Source organism: Notamacropus eugenii, chromosome X, assembly GCF_028372415.1.
Source record: "Notamacropus eugenii isolate mMacEug1 chromosome X, mMacEug1.pri_v2, whole genome shotgun sequence".
In the NCBI taxonomy this organism is placed as follows: domain Eukaryota; kingdom Metazoa; phylum Chordata; class Mammalia; order Diprotodontia; family Macropodidae; genus Notamacropus; species Notamacropus eugenii.
The window spans coordinates 4,445,734-4,468,673 of record NC_092879.1 but is presented as its reverse complement, the minus strand read 5'-3'; the positions used below and the strand labels follow the sequence as shown (position 1 = coordinate 4,468,673).

The 22,940-nt window shown below is 38.6% G+C and overlaps 1 pseudogene; it reads left to right on the top strand.

Annotated features, from left to right (window-relative positions):
• Positions 1-1,510: 1,510 nt before the first annotated feature.
• LOC140515830 (peptidyl-prolyl cis-trans isomerase FKBP7-like) lies at positions 1,511-21,514 on the top strand (annotated as a pseudogene).
• The last annotated feature ends 1,426 nt before the right edge of the window (positions 21,515-22,940 follow it).

The following is a 22,940-nucleotide window of genomic DNA, read 5'->3' as shown; positions in this document are numbered from 1 at the left end:
AACATGACAGAACAAGAAAATGATAAATGCTGGAGAGGATGTGGGAGACTTGGAACACTAATTCATTGTTGGTGGAGCTGCGAGCGCATCCAACCATTCTGGAGAGCAATTTGGAACTATGCCCAAAGGGCTACAAAAATGTGCATACCCTTTGACCCAGCAACATTGCTACTAGGACTATATCCCCAAGAGATCATAAAAATGGGAAAGGGTCCCACATGTACAAAAATATTTATAGCAGCACTCTATGTAGTTGCCAAAAACTGGGAGTCAAGGGGATGTCCATCAATTGGGGAATGGCTGAATAAATTATGGTATATGAATGTAATGGAGTACTATTGTGCCATAAGAAATGATGAACAAGAAGACTTCAGAGAGGCCTGGAAGGACTTATATGACCTGATGCTGAGTGAAAGGAGCAGAACCAGGAGAACTTTATGCACAGCAACGACCACAGTGTGTGAGAGTTTTTTCTGGTAGACCTAGATTTTTGTAATAACACAAGAACTTCTTACAAAAAAAAAAAATCCCAATGGTGGTTCTCAAGGCAAAATGCCTTCCACACTCAGAGAGAGAAATATGGAAGTCACTCAGATAATGTAACAGATCATGTTTGTGTATGTGTATGTGTATGTGTATCATGTTCTGATTTGTTATACAATTTCTTTCATTTATCTTAGTCTGACTACATAGCATGACTATAATGAAAATATACTCAATAGGAAAGTATATGTAGAATCTATACAGAATTGTATGCAGTCGTGGGGAGGGAGGGGGGTAGTGGGGAGTAGGTGGGGAGGGATAAAATCGCAATTGTATGGCAGTGATTGTTAAACATCAAAAAATAAAAAAAATAATAAAAAAAATGAAAAAAAATAAAATAAACTTCTTCAGAACACAAAGCAGTTGGTGGGATTGCTGATTAGGCACTTTCCATTTAACCCCAGTTTTACACCATCAGAATAGCAGGCTCCTAACACAACAGCTTGACTAGTCCAACACTCTTGTCGGTGTGTGGATCTCTGTAGAACAGAAATTTACCCTGCTTCCATGAAGTGTGAACCTTGGATTTCAGGATCTTTCAAACGTCAAATTCTAGACACGTCTGCCCCGGGATTTTCATTGGCCTTAGATAATTCGGGAAAGATCAAACACACCAGGGGCAAAGAAAATGAGACACTGGCAGAATCCCCAGTATACCTGGGGAATCACAGTGACTATTGTAGTAGAGTATGCTTTCCTTTACTATGCATCACTGGAGTCACATCATGCTGTCTGGAGAGTTTCAAGTGAAGGAACCCAGCAGGGTTGGGGGAGAGGCCAGGGGTGGTCGAGTCCCGGGAGCGGCCAAGTCCAGGGCGGAGCCAAATTTCGGGACGAGGCCAGGGGCGGGGCTGGGAGGCAGCTCTTTCAGAAGGCACTCTAGTACCCTGCAGGCTCAGCACCCTCTCCAGTCTTCTGGGCTCCCGCGGTCTCGAGGCCCTCCTGAAGCTATAGGGGAGGCAGCACCATGCGCGCGGGGCGACAGGACCTCCTAGGCTGGGAGCGGACAAGCAACGCTGAGAGTGTCAAGACGTGGGCCGTGTGTTTGGAGGTCTCTGTAGCTCCGTCGCTGTCCAGCACCTCAATTCCACCCCTGTCATGGTGAGGGGACAAAGTCACGGCGGGGGGAGGGAGAGGGGGAGCGAGGGCCTAGGTGGGGTGGGGGGAGGGAGGGAAAGGAAGGGGGGAAGGGCGATATCCAGCAGCTCCCCCTGCACTGCCACTTTTGTCATCTTCTCCCGGATTTATGAAGGGTCTACTTTGTGCTTCTCACTGGGCTCAGGGCACGGTCGAGAAGGATCCTCCCCTGGACATCCTCTGGTTGAGGGTGGCCTCAGTGGCATGAAACAGAAGCCGAGGCCTCTGTCCGCGTGGGATTCTTATTGACTTAGAGCACCACACGTTGACATCCTCTATGCTTTACTGTATTTTTATTCATTTTGTTAAACATCTCGCAGTTATACATGTTTTAATCTGGTTCGGGCTGCGTTCGGGGAGTGTTGGTAGCGGCATTGCGCCCACAGCCCTACCCCCTCAGTGTTTTGTGGGACTTGGAGTTTTATTATTCATTTCAAAAACTTTTTCTCTCTTACCTCTCCCCATTCCCCGATAAAGAAAGAAAGAAACCGAGAAAAAAATTCCTTGTCAACTGAAACAACTTGCATTGTCCACATCCAAAAATGTATGTCTTATTCAGCATCTCGGTCCAGAGGATGGGTAGCCTACATCATCGTGCCTTCTCTGGAATTGTGGGCATTGCCTAATGCGGGATAAAAGTTTCCCTTCAAAGTTGTTTTTTTTGTTTGTTTGTTTTCTTACAATGATGTCATTGTGTAAATGATTCTCCTATTTATCACTCCACTCTGCATCACTTCATACAAATCCACCAGTTTCTCAAAGCCTCCCCTTTCATTTCTTACAAATGTCATAATTTGTTCAGCCATTTCCAGATTAGTCAGCACCCTATTAGTTTCTGCTTCCTTGCCACAAGCTGCGTACTTTTCTCCATTTTTTTTGACATCTTTAGGCGTGTAGGCCTAGGGATAAAACATAGATTTTGGGGTATTCAGAGCTGAGTGACTTTGGGGGCTTGGTTCTAAATTCCTTTCCCAAGTAACTGGAGCAAGCCACAACCCCACCCAGCAATATGTGTTTGCATATTTTCCCTCCAACATTTGTCATCATCTAGTTTTCTCATACCTGAGTTTGACATATACCTACAGAGGAAACTCTTGTTTCTGCTTTCTTTTTCAGATTTTTGCACACTTCTCCCCTCTATGCAACCTATTTCTAGCCAAACTGTCCTATTTCTACTTCCTCTAAACATCACACCGGCTGCCTTCATGCCTTTTGATCAGCTGCCCCCTATCGCTTAGAATTCACTCCTTTGTAGAAATAAAGCAATCATAGAGGTATAAGATTTTGAAAGACTAAGTTTTCCTTTCTGGCAGCTGGAGAAGGGGGGATTGACTAAAGATGAATTTCCTCTTTATTCTTGTTTATGGTGTCAGGCTTTGGTCTATGCCTAGTTTCTGCCACACTGGCTGAATAAATTATGATATATGAATGTAATGGAATACTATTGTGTTATAAGAAACGATGAACAAGAATAATTCATAGAGGCCTGGAAAGCATTATATGAATTGATGTTGAGTTAAAGGAGCAGAACCAGGAGAACTTTATACACAGCCACAACCACAGTGAACGAGGAATTTTTCTTGTAGACTTAGTACTTCTTTGCAATGCAAGGACTTAAAAATTCCGAATGGTCTCTTAAGACAAAATGCTTTCCACATCAAGAAAAAGAACTATGGAATTCGATTGCAGAATGGATCAGATCATTTGCTTTTGTATTATGTTTTGTTTTATGATTTCTCCTTTTCATTTTAATTCTTCTGTGCAACATGACTAAGGTGAAAATGTATTTAATAGGAAAGTATGTGCAGAACCTACATAAAATTGTATGCCGTCTCAGCGAAGGAATGGGGAGATGGGGGAAAGAGGGAGAGGGAGAGGAAAAAGTCTAAGATTTATGGAAATGATTGTAGAACACTGAAAAGAAGTCAAAATAATAATAAAAATACAAAAACAAGATTAAGTTCCTCTTTCCCATATTAACGGATAAGGTTTTTTTTCTTTTCTTTAGCTAGAAGTTAAGTCTAATTTGAGTAACGGAATCTTCTAAGATTGGTAACTGGAAGATGGAGCAGGGGATAGGGGTAGAGGTGGGTGGTGTGTGAATGCTAACTACAGACCACACACTTCTATTTCCAGGTGAGCTTTTTGATTATAAAAAGGCATGGCCTGTAGAGCAAGGACTTCTGGCTTAATCTCACTTTGAAAATTTGGATTTAGAAATCCTGAGAAAAGCAAACTGGTCAGATTACCTGTTTTATCCAGTTGAATTGTGTTCGAAAAGCTTTCCTGGTTTGTTTATTTTTTTTTAGTTCTTCTTCTCTGTTATAAAAAATAATCTTTTAAAATCTCTCCTTAGTCACTGGTAATAATATTAAAATCATTTTTGGATATTAACAAGAGCCAGAGCTTGAATAAATCAATAAGAAGAAGACCCTGGACCTAATGTCTTTGTTCTCTGAAGGAAACTCAGAGAATCCTTCTTCTTATATCAACAAGGCCAGATGCGACTGACTTAACATATTTGATGAGACCCTTAACCCGAGACACTATGCTCAATAATGGAACTTTTTCCATATCTTCATATTTTGTGGAAATATACTGTTATGTCACATTAATGGTAAAGAATATACAGATATCCTGGTTTGTAAATTCAATAGATACTTTGTCAACTCTGTTACCTTACCGTATTTACAACCTATCCAATTAAGAAATTCCTTGCTCGTGGTATAAACACATATGGAGACCATCAAGCTGAGGGAAACACACACTCTTAAATTGTCCTTCAACAGATTTAAGTCTGGTCGTTCCTGCAGCAGACATTCAGAAGTTTTTCTGGCTCCATGATCATGAAAGTGCTAGCTTTAAGGGAATAAACAATATATATTTAGCCTGCTTGCCATTTTTAACCAAACTTTCAGGTCGACAGATACGGTGCTGTGACTCGGATTGGAACTAATGGACTAGGACGGAAGAGCTCTTCACTTCACAAAACGAAAAGATTTAAGCACCTCAGGATTCATTTTTTTCTGAAGTCTTAAACCTTGATGGGGTCGAGAAAGTCCTTCCAGCTTGCAGAGGACTCGAACTAGTTTGTTTGAAGTCCGAAAATTCTCTTTATGCTAGCTTTAAATTCACCTTAAATCACTTTCCATTATTTAGGTCTCTTTGACAGTCAATCTTAGGAAAATTAGTACAAGTATTGCTAGTATTAGTGGCAATTAACTAAAGATGGGCTTAAATTTTGTTGGGTAAGATAAGGCTCTTTTGGACTGGTCAACATAACTTTGTCTTAAACCAAATTAATTCAAAGGCCAAGAGAACATCTAGCCAGCAGTGGGAATGTTTTCATGTTGGGTTTGCTGACATAGTTGAGGAAGAACAAAAGGCAGCAGTCTCTTCCCTTAAGGCTCCCAAAGCTGCTTCAGCATCAGTCAAGTGCTGGCTAGCTCCCTCTACCCCAAGAGCCCCAGCCTATCCTTTCCTTTCACACTCTCTGCCTTATTCCTCACCTCCTCCCTTCCTCTACCTTCCCTTAAAGACCTTGATCTGAGGAGGATGACTGCACTTAGACTTTATATCCTCCCTCCCCACTTTCCCTTACCTGCTCTAGCCTTGAGGAGGATAACTTTGTTCTGTCTCAGTTGCTTCCTCATACTGCTACCTTCCCTCTGTACCTTAAGGGTCTGGTCTTGAGGAGTACGGTTAAAATTCACCTACAAACAAGAGGCCTGAACCTATTCCTATGGGGCCTGTCCCTTTAAGAAAGTCAGAAACTTTGGGTGCAACAAGGCTCCTCACCCTTCCAACGACCATAAGGGTGCTCCGAGCAAAGGGTGCAGGATCCATCCTTATTCTGTCAGGTCTTCAATCCTTGCAAGCCCCTTTCCTTGGAATAATAATAGTCAATTCATGATGGAGATTTTTCACAAGCTTCTGATTCCCCCTCTCTCTGTTGTTGTGAGCTCTGTGTGTATTTGTCCTGTCGTTAAATGTCAATTTGTCTGTCAGTGTATGTCTCTGTCTGTATCATGTGTTCTGCGAATGAGTCTGTCATCTTGTAAGAACTAAAATGCAGGCAACTAGAGACTTCTAAAGGCTGCAGCTAGGGAAACAAAGAAACAAAACTTAAAGGCTTTTTCTTGCTGTTCTGGTCTAGCCAAACTGGATTTCAATGGAAAGTTAGATCTGACGTCAATGTTTATTGACTGGGACTGCAATGAACTATTGTTTGAAGCTCTGATTACAGGAATAGTTTCCTGTTATCATGAAGCCAATTGTCAGGTGCCACAGGCTGAGAAGACACAACCTGAGTAGAATCTTTCTAACTCTCTTTCCTAAATGTGCTATTTCCTTTCTGTAAAATGAAATCCCCAATTTGAATATTCCTAAGTCTTCTTTCCACCACCTAGTAACCACAATGGACTATCAGATAATGACTCATTCCAGGACACAAACAGAGCTAAGGAAGTCCCTTCCTTCTGTTCAGTTATGTGATATTGTTCCACTTTTCTTTTTAAAGAAAATGTCTACAAACAAGAAGTTTTGTAAGCACAAGTATCAATCTATTACACAAAATATGGATATTGTAACATCTCTGAGTTATCATAATGGGATTCAGGGATGAATAGCTTACTATTTTAACTTATAGTCAAGCATGGCCACATAAATACATAAGTATAATATGATAAAGAGGTAACATCCTCCTAAGGAGAAAATGATTAACACATAGTAAATAGACAAACATGTAAGGTGACAGACGTCTAATTAAATAAGATAGCAAATTTTGAGGAAAAGATTCAGGATCAGACTGATTCCTCTAAGAATTGTATATAGATGTATATGATTGGCTTCTAAAAACTTTTCATGTTCCGGTAATAAGACCTCAAATTTGGATTTTTTTGCACAAAAATTGTATAAGATAGTGGTAAAAGTAAGTGAAATTATTTTTTCTTTGTTAAAGTAACTGTTCAATAATTTTGAAGGCAAATGAACTAATATGGTTGAAATCTCACATTTTAAAAGACTCTTATACCAGGTATAGGATTTAGGTAAAGACAGAAACAGCAAATAGTATAACCTAGTATAGTATGATATTTTCAAAAAAAAATGGAGAATAAAATTTTAAGTGTTTGTACTAATTGATATTGTCAGAATTATAAGGAAACTTGTAGATCTGAAGCAGAGAAGCAGAACTCCCTTTTGGAACCATCCCAAGAATAAAATCTTTGTCAAAGAGAGGATATCTAGTCATGAGATGCCATGACACAACTGGGATTCATAAAAGTGATGTTTAAATGAACATTAGGAATGGATTCGTTTGATATCAGGATGCAATATTATTTATCACTGATATTTGATTAATTAACATTGATTTGTTTGATTCGTGTCTAAGTTTTCTACTTTGTCTTGGTGACATATAAATCTTTCTTCTCAAAACCAGTCTATTATGAGCCATGTAAGTTTTAACCTATGCCTGAAAATGTAAAAATGTAATTTCGTGAATTGTGAGAAAAACTTTATTGCATTGCTTGAACCTATCCCTGCATTGTTGAGAAAGTGATTTTTTTCTATGTGCTTCAGCCATATTAACTATATTGTACTGTTTCCTCTCAATGATTAAATCATATGTTTTGTGAGAGTCCCTATCAGGTTTTTCTGTATTGACTCCTGAATCCATCTGCATATGAATTGACTCTCTCCTGATTGGAACTTGCACTCCAATTCGGAAAGGGCTTCAAGAAGACATCAGACATAGATAGATTTCCCAAGAATCCGGACCATACCTGTAGGAAGAACAACTCCCTCTTTATCTGACCCTTTGCATAGCAAGGACTGGTTTTTTAAAGTTTTTCCCATACCTTTGTTGGAATACAGGCACAGCCTTCAGATTGCCTTGGACAAAAAGGAGGAAATGATAATATTCAATATTTTTTTCGACTTTAATAAGGGCCAGAGCTTGAATCAATCAATCAGAAGGAGAGTCTGGAATTAACAGTCTCTTTGTTCTCTGAAGGAAAATCAGAGAATCCCTCTTCTTATGTCAACAAGTACAGATGGGGCTGACAGCCTACTTGATGAGACCCTTTAAACAAGACCCTATCCTAAATAATGGGACTTTTCCCATATCTTCATATTGTGTGGTCATATACTCTATTATGGCATGGTAATAGTAAACACATATGTAGACCATAAATCTGAGGGACACAGACACCCATGGATTGTCCTAAAACAGATTTAATCCTGGTCATTCCTGTAACAGTCAATGAGAAGGTTTTCTGGCTACATGATCATGTGACCACTGGCTTTAAGGGAAAAAACAATATACATTTAGCCTGTTTGCCTTCTTTAACCAAACTTTCAGGTCGACACTAATTACTTGACCTGATTTAATGGTAACTCGGTAGCCTTGATTTTAAATAATTTTCACTCAGAAAATTTGTGCCTCAAGATTATATTCTATTTCGGATCATTAGTTTTAACAGCTCAGTGCTGAGTAGTTATAAAGACAATATAAAAGAATGCCTTGCCTTCAAAGAACTTAAATCCCAGTGACGTCTACAGCATGTAAACAGAAATAAATGCAAGGTGATTTGAGGAAGGAGGGAGGGAAGGAGGGGGAATGAGAATGAATGATAACAGTAAGGGAAATCAGGAAAGGGATCATAAAGGAAGTGGCCCATTAGATGAGTATGGAAGGAAGCTCAGCATTCTAAAATGTTTTAAAAAGTAGCTTGCTCATAGGCATGCAGGCGAGAGATAGAACATTAAGTTCAGATAACGTAGAGAGTAGGCCACTTAGTCTGGTATATAAATATGCATGACTTAAATCTGGAGAGTTAGGCCAGAGCCAAACTGAAGGATTTTAAAAGCAAACTTGAGCTGGTGTTTTATCGTTCAGACAATGGAAAACCACTGGAGAATTTTGAGCAGAGATGAGCATGATTAGACTTGGGATTTGGGAAGATTATTTTGGAAGCTGTGGCAGTGGATTTCGGGTGGGGGAAAGAGCCAAGGAAAATAGGGAAGAGTTTGATTGGGCTATGCAACTGTCCATGCAACTAGGTAATATAGATTAAAAAGTGGATGGGACCATGCAAGGGGGAAAAAGAATATGGATAGGAAAGATGTTGAGATAACACTGATAAGACTGAGAAGTGGATTAGAGATTTAAGGAGTGGCAGAGAGGGTCATTGATCCCTAGTTTTCAAGCTTGGCTGACAGGAAGTTTGATGACACCATCAACAGAAACAGGGAAGTTTGGAGAAAAGGTAGGTTGAAGTGGAAAAAAATGAGATGTGTTTTGGTTGTTTTGCGCTTGAGTTACCTACAATGTCCAGGAAGTCCGTTAGGGATATGGGACTGAAATTCCTGAGAAAGAGCAGGTAAGCATATGCATCTATTCATGAATCATCTGTATAAAGATGATACTTTGAACCCCTAGGGGCTAAGATCACAGAAAGTAGAAGTCTACGTACAGTACCATGGGGCACCCTCATCGATAGGGGGCAAGAAATGAGTGATAATTCCCATAATACAGTCCACATTAATCTTGACCACATAACTATTTTTGTAATAATTTGCTGTACCATTCATTTTGACATATTGTCTTCTCCTGTTACTTATCTAATTCATGTCTTCTCTCCAATTACACCTAGTGAGGTGCTTTTTTGTACTCTCTTAATTATTTAGGATATTGTAGGTGCTCATATTTGGAATGAATTAATGAGGTAAGACACAGAAAATGTTATTTGTTCCCCTCTATGGAGGTTTTCTACTTGGGGAAATGAGAGGTCAAAGAACAGCATTACACACTCTCAGTTGAGTGATGTTGAAGTTGTTTATACAGTGGGTGAGTCTCGAGTATGTGTTATCTTTGTGTCCAATCAGTGAAAATTATCTTTGATAGTATTTTAAAAATAATTAAAAATAAAACTATTTAGTGGAGATTGTGAATAAAATGAACGTACTCCCTATTCCTCATCCAAAAATATTAGGCAGAACTTGGGTAAAATATAAGAAAAAGCCTGAGGGCAAGTAAAGAGAAAGAATTACAAATCAAAAGTGTGAGAGACAGTTTCTGGGTAATTAATAATGTGTTGATTAATTATACTAGTAAATAATCAATAAAGTGAGGTCAATAGTTTTTCTCCTAACCAAAGACGCAGAATGGAAGTCCCTGGATGCTGTAAATATCTTTGGAAAACGGGGTGTCCCTGAGGGTGAAAACCAACTCTGAGTGGTTAACAGTTAATGAGAGAATGAATTCAGTAATGAGAAATGAGTGGCTGGGCAATGTGATTTTGATTACGTGGGCACTCGTAAATCATCCTCCAACAGAAGTCTATACAAAAGAATCTGTTCTCTACCCGGTCCTACTGGAATTTGAGTACGGATAGGTTTCAGTAAGAATTCAACCTAGAAAGGTGGTCTGGGAGGGGTGAATTTGCAGGCAAGGTCAGAAATGCCCTTGAGAAACTGGGCTTTGAATGAGCAAGCAAAAAGAGGATCTTTGGGTTCCATATATAAAAGTGGGTATTAATGTAATAAAATAATTTTTTCTCAGTATTTCATACATTTGGCATCAATTTAAGTGGAATTTCTTTGTCTATTTCTTCCTGATAGGCTTTACCGGTAATATATAGTCGTGCTAATGGTTTATGTGGATTTATTTTATATTCTGTAATTTTGCTGAAGTCTCAATTAATTTCTTACTTGATTCCCTACTGTTCTTTAAGTAAACCGTCAATTGGTATAGAAAAAGCAGTAATTGTGGGGGTTTTTTTTGATTGTGCTTATTCTCTCTCTTGGATTTCACTGTCTTATTGCTGAAGCTCTAGCACTTCTCGCGTTTTACTAAATAGTGAACCTCCTTATTTTACTCTTGATCTTACAGGAAGGGACTCTAGTTTATTCCCAGTACATGGAAAGCTAGTTCTTGCTTTTACATAGATGCTAATTATTCCTATGTTTCTTGTGTTTTTGACAGGGATGAGTGAAGTATCTCATGAAAACATTTTTCTCAGTATCTTGATATAGTCATATGATTTGTTGTTGTTCTCATCACTTATATATATAATCCTGAGCCAGCCCTGTAGTCCTCATAAGAATTGTGAGATGTTGCTGTTGTCACATTTCATTGAAAAATTTCACATCATATATTCTTCTGGTATAATTTTCCTTTTTTTTTCTTACTCTCGCTTGTTAAGACAGGAAAACCATACTCCATCTTAGAAGGAATGTTGTAAGACGCCTTGTTTTCCTGATTTTCTTTACAGTCTACACAATATTGAAAGTAATTGTTCTTTAAATGTTTGATGGGAATTTCTTTTAAATCCATCTGATCCGTCAGGCTGCTTTGTGTATGTCTTGTTTAATTTATTTTTCTAAAAATGCATACTTTAAACACTCGTTTACTTGTTACATTTGTCTGAGCCTTTTTATCGTTATAAATATTCATCCACTTCATTTCAATATGAATTTTATTGGCAGATGATTGAGTGAAATGGTTTTATAATAATTTCTTTTATTGCTTTATTTTAAAAAATTCTTTTGAATTTTTGACATTGGCAATCTGTTTTTCTTTTCAATCATAGTAGCAAATGGTTTATTCCCTTCCTGTCTCCCCCAAACAAAACACAATGAGCTCATAGGTTTGTTTAGTAATAAAGTTTGTTTTCCTTCTCAGTTTAGTTAATCTCTTATTTTGATTTAATGGGGATTTGATGTTTTAAAATTATTTTGTTATGGCAAAGCATGGTTTTCCTAGTATCCAAGAAGAGCCCACTTTCCCCACTCTTTTGTTGAAGATTGTAAATTGTGATGCCAGCTACTTCCTTTGTGTGCATAGCATTAGAGCAAAGGCGGTCCTTCAGCTGGACTAGTGGTAACAGTCATTACAACAGTGCCAGTGTACTATGTGTTCGTCTTTAGACTTGCCCAGTTAGAATTGCCTGAGGATCATAGGTAGAAGTCGCTGGGAGAACTGAGTGAAAATTAAGAATACAAGTCATTCCCCAATTTAGAAATGATCAAAGAACATGAACAGGCAGTTTTCGGATGAAGAAATTAAAGCTATCTGTAGTCCTATAAAAATGCTCTAAATAAATATTGATTAGGGAAATGTTAATTAAAGCAATTCTGAGGTACCACATCATACCTATCAGATTGGTTAATATGACAACACAGGAAAATGATATGTACTGGAGAAGATATGGGAAAATTTTGACACTAATACATTACTGATGAAGTTGCGAACTGATCCAACCATTCTGGACAGCAATTTGGAACTATGCCAAAGGGCTATCAAAGAAAAGAAACTTTGATCCAGCAATATCACTACGAGTTATCCCAAAGAGAGCATGAGAAAGGAAAAAGGGCCCACATGTACAAAAATATTCATAGCAGCTCTCTTTGTGGTGACCAAGAATTGGAAATTGAGGGAATGCCCTCAGTTGGGGAATGGCTGAACAAGTTGTGGTATATGAATGTAATGGAATATTATTGTGCTAAAAGAAAGAATGAACAGGCAGATTTGAGGAAAACCTAGAATGAGGTGATTCATGAGTTGATGCTGAGTGAAATGAACAGAACCAGAACATTGTACATGGTAACAGGAACATCGTGGAGTAACTGAGTTTCATAGACTTAGCTCTTCTCAGTAATACAGTGATCTAAGACAATTTCAAAAGACTCATGATGGAAAATACGATCCACATCCAGAGAAAGAACTATGGAATCTGAATGCAGATTGCAGCATAGAGTTTTCTCTCTTTTTTCTTTCTCTTGGTTTTCCCTTTCTATTCTGATTCTTCTTTCACGACATGACTAACTTAGAATTATGTTTCATATGAAGAAACATATATTGCATGACATTTTGGAAAGGGGCATGGATTGAAAGGGGAAAATTTAAAATTCAAACTCTTACAAAAGTGAATGTTGGAAACTATAAATAAATAAGCAAATAAATGAATGAATGAATAAGTAAATGATTCAGTGAATGAATTAGGGAAGGAAAAACGTAGAGAAGCTTAAATAAAAAAGCAGAAAGAAAAAAAAATTGCTTTGTCAGCCTGATCAGAGGTTTGGTTGCAAAAATGGAATTAGACTGTATATGTGCTGTTTATTCTCTTTAGGATAGAGAATCCTACCTAGGAGAGTCAGATTCACTGTGAATTCAAACCAGGGACATTTGAAGCATACTGTTTTATTAATGTGTGCTCTCTTTCTTTTACCAGATCATTGTTCTAGTCACAATTAAGTCATGCAGAACACAAACAACATTGTCATAACTCTACCTAGGAAGTAGGTTTGGGAAATTCTTTTAGCACATCCAGGATTTTGCTTTTTAGTTCAGTTGTTTGTTTAATTTGAAGAAAGTAGCTGCTTTTTTCTTTAAGTAGGTCATTAAGGCATCAGTAGGCACAAAATAACGTAGACGTGTACATGTGAATCTAATTGAAATGTGGTCTCTCCTTTTGAGGATTTAATAGGCATCCAGTAAACTTTGGGGTGAAGACATTAAGCAATTTGATACCTTTTGAAAACAGCTTCATAGTCCTGAAAGCTTTATCTGTATAGAAACGTTTTATTCCATAAACAACAAAAATGCGGGTTTTGTAAGTTGCCCCATGGAGAAAGCTGCATGGACAGTGTCAGGCTGGTTGACCATTTCTTAGCTATGCTCTAACATTTCTGTTTACCACTCTGTTGTAAGGGAAGGGTACTTTTAAACCCTCAAAGCAGGCCCCCTTCCCCTTCTGAGCTCAGGATGACTGTGTCCACCAAATTTATAATCTCCGTATGTGTCAACCATAAACATGGAAATGACATAAAATGGGAATGCAATAATATGATGGGGTCCATAAAGCAATAAGTGAGGTGCCATAGTGTCAAGTGAAATTATAGTTCCAAGAGGATGCCCAGGAAGTCTGGGTTTCTCCTACCATAAACAAAGGTGTCAAAACGTAAGTGTCATATAGTGCTCATAAACAATAAGGAAAGAGGAGTTCCATTATTCAAGAGAAAGTCTGAACATATGTCATAAAATAGTAAGACAAGGGAAATGTCCGCTGACACCAGGTCCTTGTCAGAAGAACGTTTCCAGTCAGTTAAATTCAGAAGGAGAGCTTCGAGTTCACTTAGAGAGCACACAAGCCATGTCTGTTATGAGAACCAGGGTGCTGCTTCTTCTTACTTAACCTGGGTTTGGGCCCTATTTGGGGTGCTCAAACAATCTTCAGCTTAAATATCTGAAGTGAGGGAAACCTCACTAACTTATTTAACTCCAAGTGATGAGGTTTAGAATTGGAAGAACTGGTTCAAGGTTGAAAGAATTCATTTAGACCTTTACTTTTAGTCAAGCAGAGCTTTTTATTTTATGTGAAAAAGCATCACGGGCTTCCTTACCAAAAAAAGCTAAGCGAGACTTCGATATTTGAGGGAGTTATGCTCAGCATGATGATGGCATTTTAGAGGTTTTATGGAGGTTAAGGATTAAAGATAGGACGGAAGGACATAGCATGAGGGAGACAAAAGAAATTCTTTATGATTTAAGGATACAAGGATAGGACAGGAGGATACAGTTTAAAAATCAAAGGACACAAGGAACACAGGATAAGGGAGACAAAAGCAAATCTTTTGGTCCAGGTTCAAGATAAAGAGGAAAGGAGTTTAGGGCACCTTCAGGTTACAGAATATATAAGTGACTTCACAAAGCATTGCAAAAGCAACCCTTAATATTATTTTCAATCCTTCAGGCATGGTTTGTAGCCTCATCACAACCTCCCAAGGAAATCCATTCCACTTTGAGGTAGCTCTAATTGTTAGAAAGTTTTTTTCTTAGTCAATTTAAACCCATTTCTACTAGGTCTGTCCATTATGTCCAAGCAAAGGAAGTCTGATCCTTTCTCGACAGGTGACTATGTCTGTGCTAAATCTTACCTTCTCCTCGATAAAGATCTCAAGTTCTTTCAGCTAATCCTTATATGGCATGAGGGCAGCTAGGTGGTACAGGAGATAGAGCACCAGTGCAAGAGTCAGGAGGAATTGAGTTCAAATCTCATCTGAGACAGTTGACACTCAATAGCTGTGTGACTTTGGCCAAGTCACTTCACCCCAACTGCCTCATCCTGGGACATCTCCAGTCATCCTGATGAATATCTGGTCACTGGATTTAGATGACTCTGGAAGAGAAATGAGGCTGGTGACCTGCATAGCCCTCCCTCACTCAAAACAAAGTCAAACGCAAGTCATGTCATTCTTTCTCTGATGTTATGGTCTTCTTTGGCAACGAAGGACGAACACACATATGGTATGAAGTGCAGACCCTTTATCATCCTGGTTGCTCTACTCTAGACACTCTTCAGCTTATTGGTGACTTTTCTGAAAAGGAACATTTTACATGGTCCCAGAATTGAACAGAATACTATCTTTTTGGTCTGGCCAGGGTGAAGTCGCTCTTCTTTCTGCTTCAAGAATTCTATTTGAGGAGGAGGAGCCAAGATGGTGGAGTAGAAAGAAGCACATACGCTTAGCTCTTACCCCACAGCCCATAAAATACCTTTAAAGAAGAACTGTCAACAAATTCTAGTGCAGCAGAAGCCACAAAACAATGGAGTGGAGGAGATTTCCAACCCAGAGACACCTGAAAGACAGACGGGAAAGGTCTGTCGAGCTCTGGACGGGGAGCAGAGCCCAGCCCTGCCTTGGTCACGTGGCACTTAAAGGAGCAGATACAAGCAGGCTTCAGGGACAGAATCTTCAGCAGCAGCTCAGATCCCTCAACTCACAGGCGTCAAAGGTCAGGGAGAGGCTCTTTTCGGATGACCGAGAGGGGTGCAGGGTATCCCCATAACTCAGGGATCCTCAGGTGGCAGCAATAGAGGTAACAGCAGACGGGGCTCCAAAGCAGGCAGTAGCCTGCATCCATTGTTGAAGGTTTCCTCGTAAACTCCCTGAGGGAACTGAACCCTGTGTGGTGGCCCTGCCCCCACCTGAGGAGCTGAACTTCATCTCACACTGAATAGCAGCCTTGCCTCCGCCGAAAGCCCCTGATGCTTAGAAGCAGCTCATTTGAATCTCAGACCCCAAGTGCTGACTTGGTGGTACTGGAGGCGAGGTGGTTGTGGAGAGGAAACTCAGAAATAACTGGCTGGGAAAATGTCAAAAAAAGGTGGGAAAAAAGAAGACCATAGAAGGTGACTTTCTTGGGGAACAGGTGTCTCCCCCCATTCTTTCGGATGGGGAAGAACAAGGCATACTGTCACAAGAAGTCAAGGTCCCTGCCTCCAAAGGGAAACCTAAATTGGACTCAGGCAATAGAAGACCTTAAGTTAGCAGCTTACTGAAGGAGAACCAAAAAAATGCTGAGGAAAATAACAGCTTTAAAAAGAGGCTAACTCAATTGGAAAAAGAGGTCCAAAAAGCCAACAAGCAGGAGGAGGTTTTAAAAAGCAGAATTAGCCAAATGGAGGAGAAGGTTCAAAAGCTCACTGAACAAAGTAATTCATTGAAAGAGAGAATTGAGTTCAGGGAAACAAATAACTTTGGGTTAAACCAAGCAGTTAGTAAACAAAACCCAAAATTTGAAAAAATAGAAGACGATGTGCAACAACTCTTTGGTAAAACAACTGACCTGGAAAATAGATCCAGGAGAAATAATTTAAAAATTATTGGACTACTTGGAAGCCATGATCAAAAAAAGAGCCTAGACATTATCTTCCATGAAATTATCAAGGAAAACTGCCCTGATCTTCTAGAATCAAAGGGTAAAACAAATATAAATATAAATACTGCAATACTGTAATATAAATACTGTAAGCAGCTAGAAAGAAACAATTTGAGTACTGTGGAAATACAATCAAGATAACACAGGATCTGGCAGCTTCAACATTAAGGTATCGAAGGGCTTGGAATGAGATATTTCAGAAATCAAAGGAACTTTGATGGAAACCAAGAATCACCTACCCAGCAATTCTGAGCATAATACTTCAAGGGGAAAAAAAAATGGTCATTCAGTGATATATACAACTTTCAGTCATTCTTGTTGAGGAAAAGACCAGATCTGTATAGAAAAATTTGACTTCCCAACACAAGAATCAAAAAAAGCATGTAACGGTAAACAGGAAAGAAAAATCATAAAGGACTCTCTAAAGGTGAACTGTTTGCATTACTACATAGAAGGAAAATATTTTTAACTCTTGAATCTTTTCTCAGTATTTGGGTAGATGGAGAGATTGTACATACACACACACACTCACACACACACACATACACATAGATAGATAGAAAGTACATGGTGTGTTATATCAGAAGAGATGATATCCACACAAAAAGATAAAATAAAATAAAAAATTAAGGGGTGAAACAGGAAAATTCCAGGAAGAAGAAGGGAGAAATGGAATGGGGCAGGCTATAACTCATAAAAGAGATAAGAAAAATCTTATTCAACGGAGGAGATAAGGGAGAAGGGGAGACGGGGGGGAAAATAAAACTACTCTCTGCACATGTGGTTGAAGGAGTGAATAACATGCTCACTAAATTTGATATGAAAATGTATATCATACCACGGGAAAGAAGGACAAGAGGTGACAAGTGGGGTGAGGGGATTGTTAGAAGGGAGGACAAATGGGAGAAGGGAGTCACTAGAAATAAACACTCCCCAGAAGGGACTAGGTCAATTGTAGGGGAAAAATAAGGGGGGGGGGGCAGAATAGGACAGAGGGCAATATAATTAGTACTACACAACTCGATTTTTATGGAAGTATTTTGCAAAAGAACACATATTCAGTGTGTATTGAATTGCTTGCCTTCTCAGTGGGGCTGGGGAGGGAGGGTGGGAGGGAAAGAAGTTGGAATTCAAAGTTTTAGAAACGAATGCTCAGAATTTTTATTGCATATAATCGAGAAATAAGAACTACAGGGAATGGGGTATAGAAATTTATCTTGCCCTACAAGAAAAGAGAGAAGATGGGGATAAGGGAAAGGTGAGGTGTGATAGAAGGGAGGGTACATTGGGAGAAGCAGTAATCAGAATGCAAGGTATTCAAGTGGGGGCAGGGGAGTGATGGGGAGAAAAATTGGACATGTTACAAACTGAGGCAAAAGCAACTAGTAACAAAACAATTGACTCAATTAATTACTGAAAATAAATCAATTACGTCTTTAGTTTGGGGAAAAGAATTTCAGTCTAAATTTCCTAGAGGAAGGTAGCCTCTGGTAAAATTTGGCATTGATGGAAAAGTTAAGGTTTTAATGGTACATTTGATATTATGATTGCTATTTAATCAGGAACTAGAATATGTATAGAAAGGCACGTAAGCCCCCTAAGACTTGCCTCAAAAGATGTTCCTTAGCCAAAGTGAAAATTATAATCATATTTAAAACCTGGTTATTGGAACTTGCCATTTTTTAGATGCTATGGGACTATTAAGTGACTGTTCTCCTGAGTCTAACTCCAGATATGGGTGGCAAGAAAGGCGATCTGAGCTTCCAACCCATGATGTCAGTAAGCTGGTGAGATGCTGGTATGAATTGCAAAAGGTGATCTCACGGGAAGGGTGGGAGAGCGGCTGTTCAGCCTGGGCTGAGGTAGGATTCTCATGACTCAATTTCCCCACTGACACCTGGTAGACCTTAAGCCTGACTGAATGCAAGTGGATAATCTAATCTTGCCTGGAACTGACATGAAGTAGGGGAGATATTGTATCCCTGCAATGTCCCTACTCTTGGTGGCAATTTCCTATAGCCAAAAGGTTTGCAAGCTTAATACCAGATCTATTCAATTACAGATTGTTGGTAGGGGAACATCCGAGGTTAAGTCTAAAATTAAGCTATTAGGCATAGGATAACAACAAGTTAGGGTCCTTTAATTCTTAGAAATACTGTGGAGACAATTAGGTCAAGAGCTTGTGAAATTAGCACCTTAAATATTATTTGTGTCTCATTTGGTTAATGTTTTTTAAAAAAGATTCTTTTGCTATCCATATTGTAAATGCTTTAAAAAGATATATCATCTGATCAAAAGTTTGATTTGTTTTACCTATTATAAACTGAGCTAAAAAATGAAAAATTAAAAATTAAAAAAAATAATTCTATTTGAATAAACATTTTCGGTTAGGTATGGGTGGGTTTTTTTTTGTAATCATAGATGATGTTATTATGCCTTCTAGTTGCATTAATTCCATCTTTTAAAATTGATCTTATTATCAATTAAAGTTTTGTTACAAATGAACATGCCAAAACAGGATTTCTGGGTAATTAGTAAGCAATATGTTAATGAGGCCAGCAAATAATCAACAAATTGATGGTCAGTGGTCTCTCTTCATAAGGAAAAGCAAAACTATGTGGATTAGTGAATGCTTAAAGGCCTTTGGAGAAGGAGGTGCCCCTGACAGGTGAAAAATCAAGTCTGATTGGTGAGCAATTAATAGAGGAACGGGGGTTTGGACACATGCTGAGAACTTGACTTGATCAGCTGCCTCCAGCAATCTGGACAAAGCAATCCATCTCCACTCAGACCACTCCTGTTGAACCATGGCAGAAACCTAATGCTTTAGGGCTAGAATTCATCTAGATTAGATTCTATTTACACTTTAGTAAGAAATAACCTCTTCTATTTGGGTAGAGTCCTGGAGGAATATTTCCAGAGGATTAAGCCAATCTCTTTATCAGCCCTGCACTTCAGAAACTTATTGACCTACTGGTCCCAGAATAAGGAAACAGGAAGGAAACAAAACTCAATCCTAGTTAGGTTTTTATTTAATAGAAAAATATTCTCTTCTCTCAGGTTCTGGTTTTGATTGAGTGCTTGGGTGCTTGCGCTTGGACCCCAGTTCCAATATCACATCACTCCCCAGCTTCAAAACACTATCCCTGACAGTTTTCTCCCCAGCCCAGACACTATGCCTAGCAATAACTCATGAGTGGGCCCCAGTAAACCAAACTATCCTTCCTTAACCCACGAACAGGCTGACCTCTGAAGAGATCCTCTTGTAAAAACAGGATTATCTTGTAACCACAGTATTATCTTGTGTTGATACCCACAGTTATTGCATACAATCTAGAGGTCAAGTTACAGATATGAACTCTCAAAGTTATCTTGCTACGAAGGTAACAGACCAAAAATACACCCATTAGAAACCCCTTTCCCTAGTTTGCAATACTGAATGAAGTCAGTGACCAAGGTTGTAAGTTATCATGCAATTAACGTCTGCCAGATAATGTAGTACTTTTCCTATATAAGCTTTACCATCATTCCTATTAATTTGCAAATTTCCTAAGGAATGCAAGTTCTCTTAGGAACTCTGCGTGCCATATTGGAGTTATAACAAAACTTTGGCAATTTTACTTAGAAAATGCTTGAGTCCATGAATTTATTCAAGACGACCCTGTGTGGTAGTCTGGTCTTCGGGGTTAGTCTGAATTCCTTAAACCGCATCAGTTTCAGGACAAAAATTGCAAAGTTGTGTTAGTAAGACTTCCTTTTCTCTCTTGAAGGTTTTTTGGTGAAGTGTGAGGAATGCATAAAACTATTGTAAGTACGAACTGACTTCTCTCCTCATCCTCCTTCTTTCTCCCTCCTCCGTATTCCTCCTCTCCCTCTCCCTTCCCTTGTCCCAATTCTCTTCCCTCTTCTCCTCCACTTCCATTTCCTTCTCTTCCCTCTCTTTCTATTCTCCTTTTTCCCACCCCGGACTACTCTTCCCTTTCCTCCTACACATCCCTCTTTGCCATTCGCACTGTCCCTTTCCCTTCTTCTGTTCCACCTCATCTTCCTCCCCATCCTCTCTCCTTCTCCCCCTCCTGCTTCCCCTGCTTCATTCTCCCCCTTCCTCTCTCTTCCCCCTCCCTTTTCTCTTCCTCATTGCTTTTTGCTCTTCCTCTCTCCCTTTTCTCTTTCTCATTCTCTTCTCTCCATTCCTTTTTCCTCTTCTTCTCTACCTCCCTTCTCCCTCCCCTTACCCCCATACTTTCACCCCCTCAAAGGAAATATAAAAATCCCCCAAAGGATTGTCATCCTGCCACTCCCTGCCCTTCTGGAAACCCCAGGGTGTAGGCTCTCCTGTCCATCATTTCTGGCTCCAGCTAGCCAGCAAGAATCTTGTATGCGCATAATGTTTTAAGGGACAAAACGTAGAGTTAAGGATGAAGTGAAAATGGAAGGTTTCCATCTTCCAGAAAACTATTCTCCCAAAAGCAGCAACGGGGGTCTTCTCAATGCCCATGACGATGACTACTTGGAAAAGGGCACCCAATTCTACTTCAGCCAGACATAAATTAAAAGTCATCCAAAATGGTTTGTTCCTGGTGTTGGTCAAGTAAACAAAGGCCTAGATATTGCTGTGATGGGTATGTGTTTTGGAGAATAAAGAAAAGTGATAATACCTCCTTCATTGGACTAAGGAAAGGAAGGCTATGGAAGTTTTCTTCCTGTGTCCAGGAGAGTACAGCTGGACAAATTAGAAACATGAAAATCAGTTTTCCAGAAATCATCATTGACTATCTAGCTCTTTCCTTATAAGTCAGGACAAGGCTTTATTCCTCCCGATACAAGATTGATTTTCAAGACTGAACTTTATGCTGTGACCAAAGGACCGTGAAACACTGAAACTTTAATCACATGGATGTGGGCAATGACAAGGAATTTTCTAAAATGGAGATCAATGACAACTTGAAAAAGGTATTTGAGAAAGAGGATAAACCATGTGACCAGTCATATCACTATTCTGCTTTAAAAGATATTTTTAAGAAAAATGACCTCTATGGAGATGGCTTCAAATCTTCCAAGGAATATATTGTATATCAGCATGAAGAACTACATAGCATATCATTATAAATTCACAAGGCTATCTTTTGTTTTATGTACAAAATTATTTTCATCCAAATTTTGCTTATTTTTTCTATAAGGCCACATTTTGATAACCTTGAAAACATTCATTTCTAAACTTTATGTAAATTTTTAATATTAGATTATAATGTACCCTAAATCGCAGTGGAAAATTTTTAAAAATGTTGTAAGTATAAGCTAATATTTATACATGTGGAGTGTACAAAATATGTATGTTTAAATCCTTAAACTTCACAACAGTTTTTCTAAATATTGATTGTTGTCTTTGAATATTTTGTTATTTCATCTCATTGTGGTAGCATAGTTTTAAATAATAGGCATTATATTTGATTTCCCACTCAAGAAGGGGATTGGATGATACAAATTCAGACACACATTTCTAGAGAGGATTCTTCAAGCAAAATTTACATCATCTTTGAAATCAAGGACTTATTTTTCTGCTACTAACCTCAAGCATAATTACAGAAAGCTGCTCCACTCTTAGACAGTATCATTTATTACAAAGACATCAGGAAGGATAAGTGCTGGCATATATTTCTTTTAGCTAGTACACTTCAGGATGTGATTTTTCAACAGTTTTTCAATATTTTATATGAATGTTGAAGTTGGTATAACAACTGTTTATGCATGAGTATATGTGAGATGGGTCTTTCCCTTTCATATATGAATTTTCCTGTAGGCAAAGTTGAGAGAGATCCCTGGCACCAGTAGGAGGAAAATTATAAAAGGGTAATACTACCTCATGTTATACAGATGCCTTTTTCATGCAGAATCAAGACTTGTCAAAAATATATTTACTTAATAGTCTTTTTTTAAAAACTAATGGATAATAACTTAAGCCAAAATATGAGCCTAACTTTAGGTATTAAGTGAACTTAAGTGAACTAATCATTATAAAATCAACAAATGATGTTTTTTTAATACTTAAAATAATTGACATTGTTGCAGATAAAATTACTTGCATATAAATTACATCAATTTTAGCTGAATAATTATTTTGGACAAGTAATCAAAGATGGTTTGTACAAAAAGACTGGAAAAAAATAGAATGGCACTGATAATTTTTAACCTGGCTTTAAATTGATAGTAAAAAAATGTTTTTTTAGGTTTTTCCTTAAAATGTCTTTAATGGTGATAAGCTTGGGTATGTTAGGGCAGAAGAAATATAATACTGGGTCAGCTTCCTGTAGATCCAAATAATTCACACACATAGATAAGATGTTTCCTTAACCACTAATTCCTCACCTTACCTATTTCAAAGACGTTGTTGTTGTTCAGTCCTTTTGTCAGTTGCGTCCAACACTTTGTAATCCCACGTGGGGTCTTCTGGACTGGGATACTGGAGTGGTTTGCCATTTCCGTCTCTAGCTGATTTTACAGATGAGGAAACTGAGGCTAAGCGGGATAGGTGACT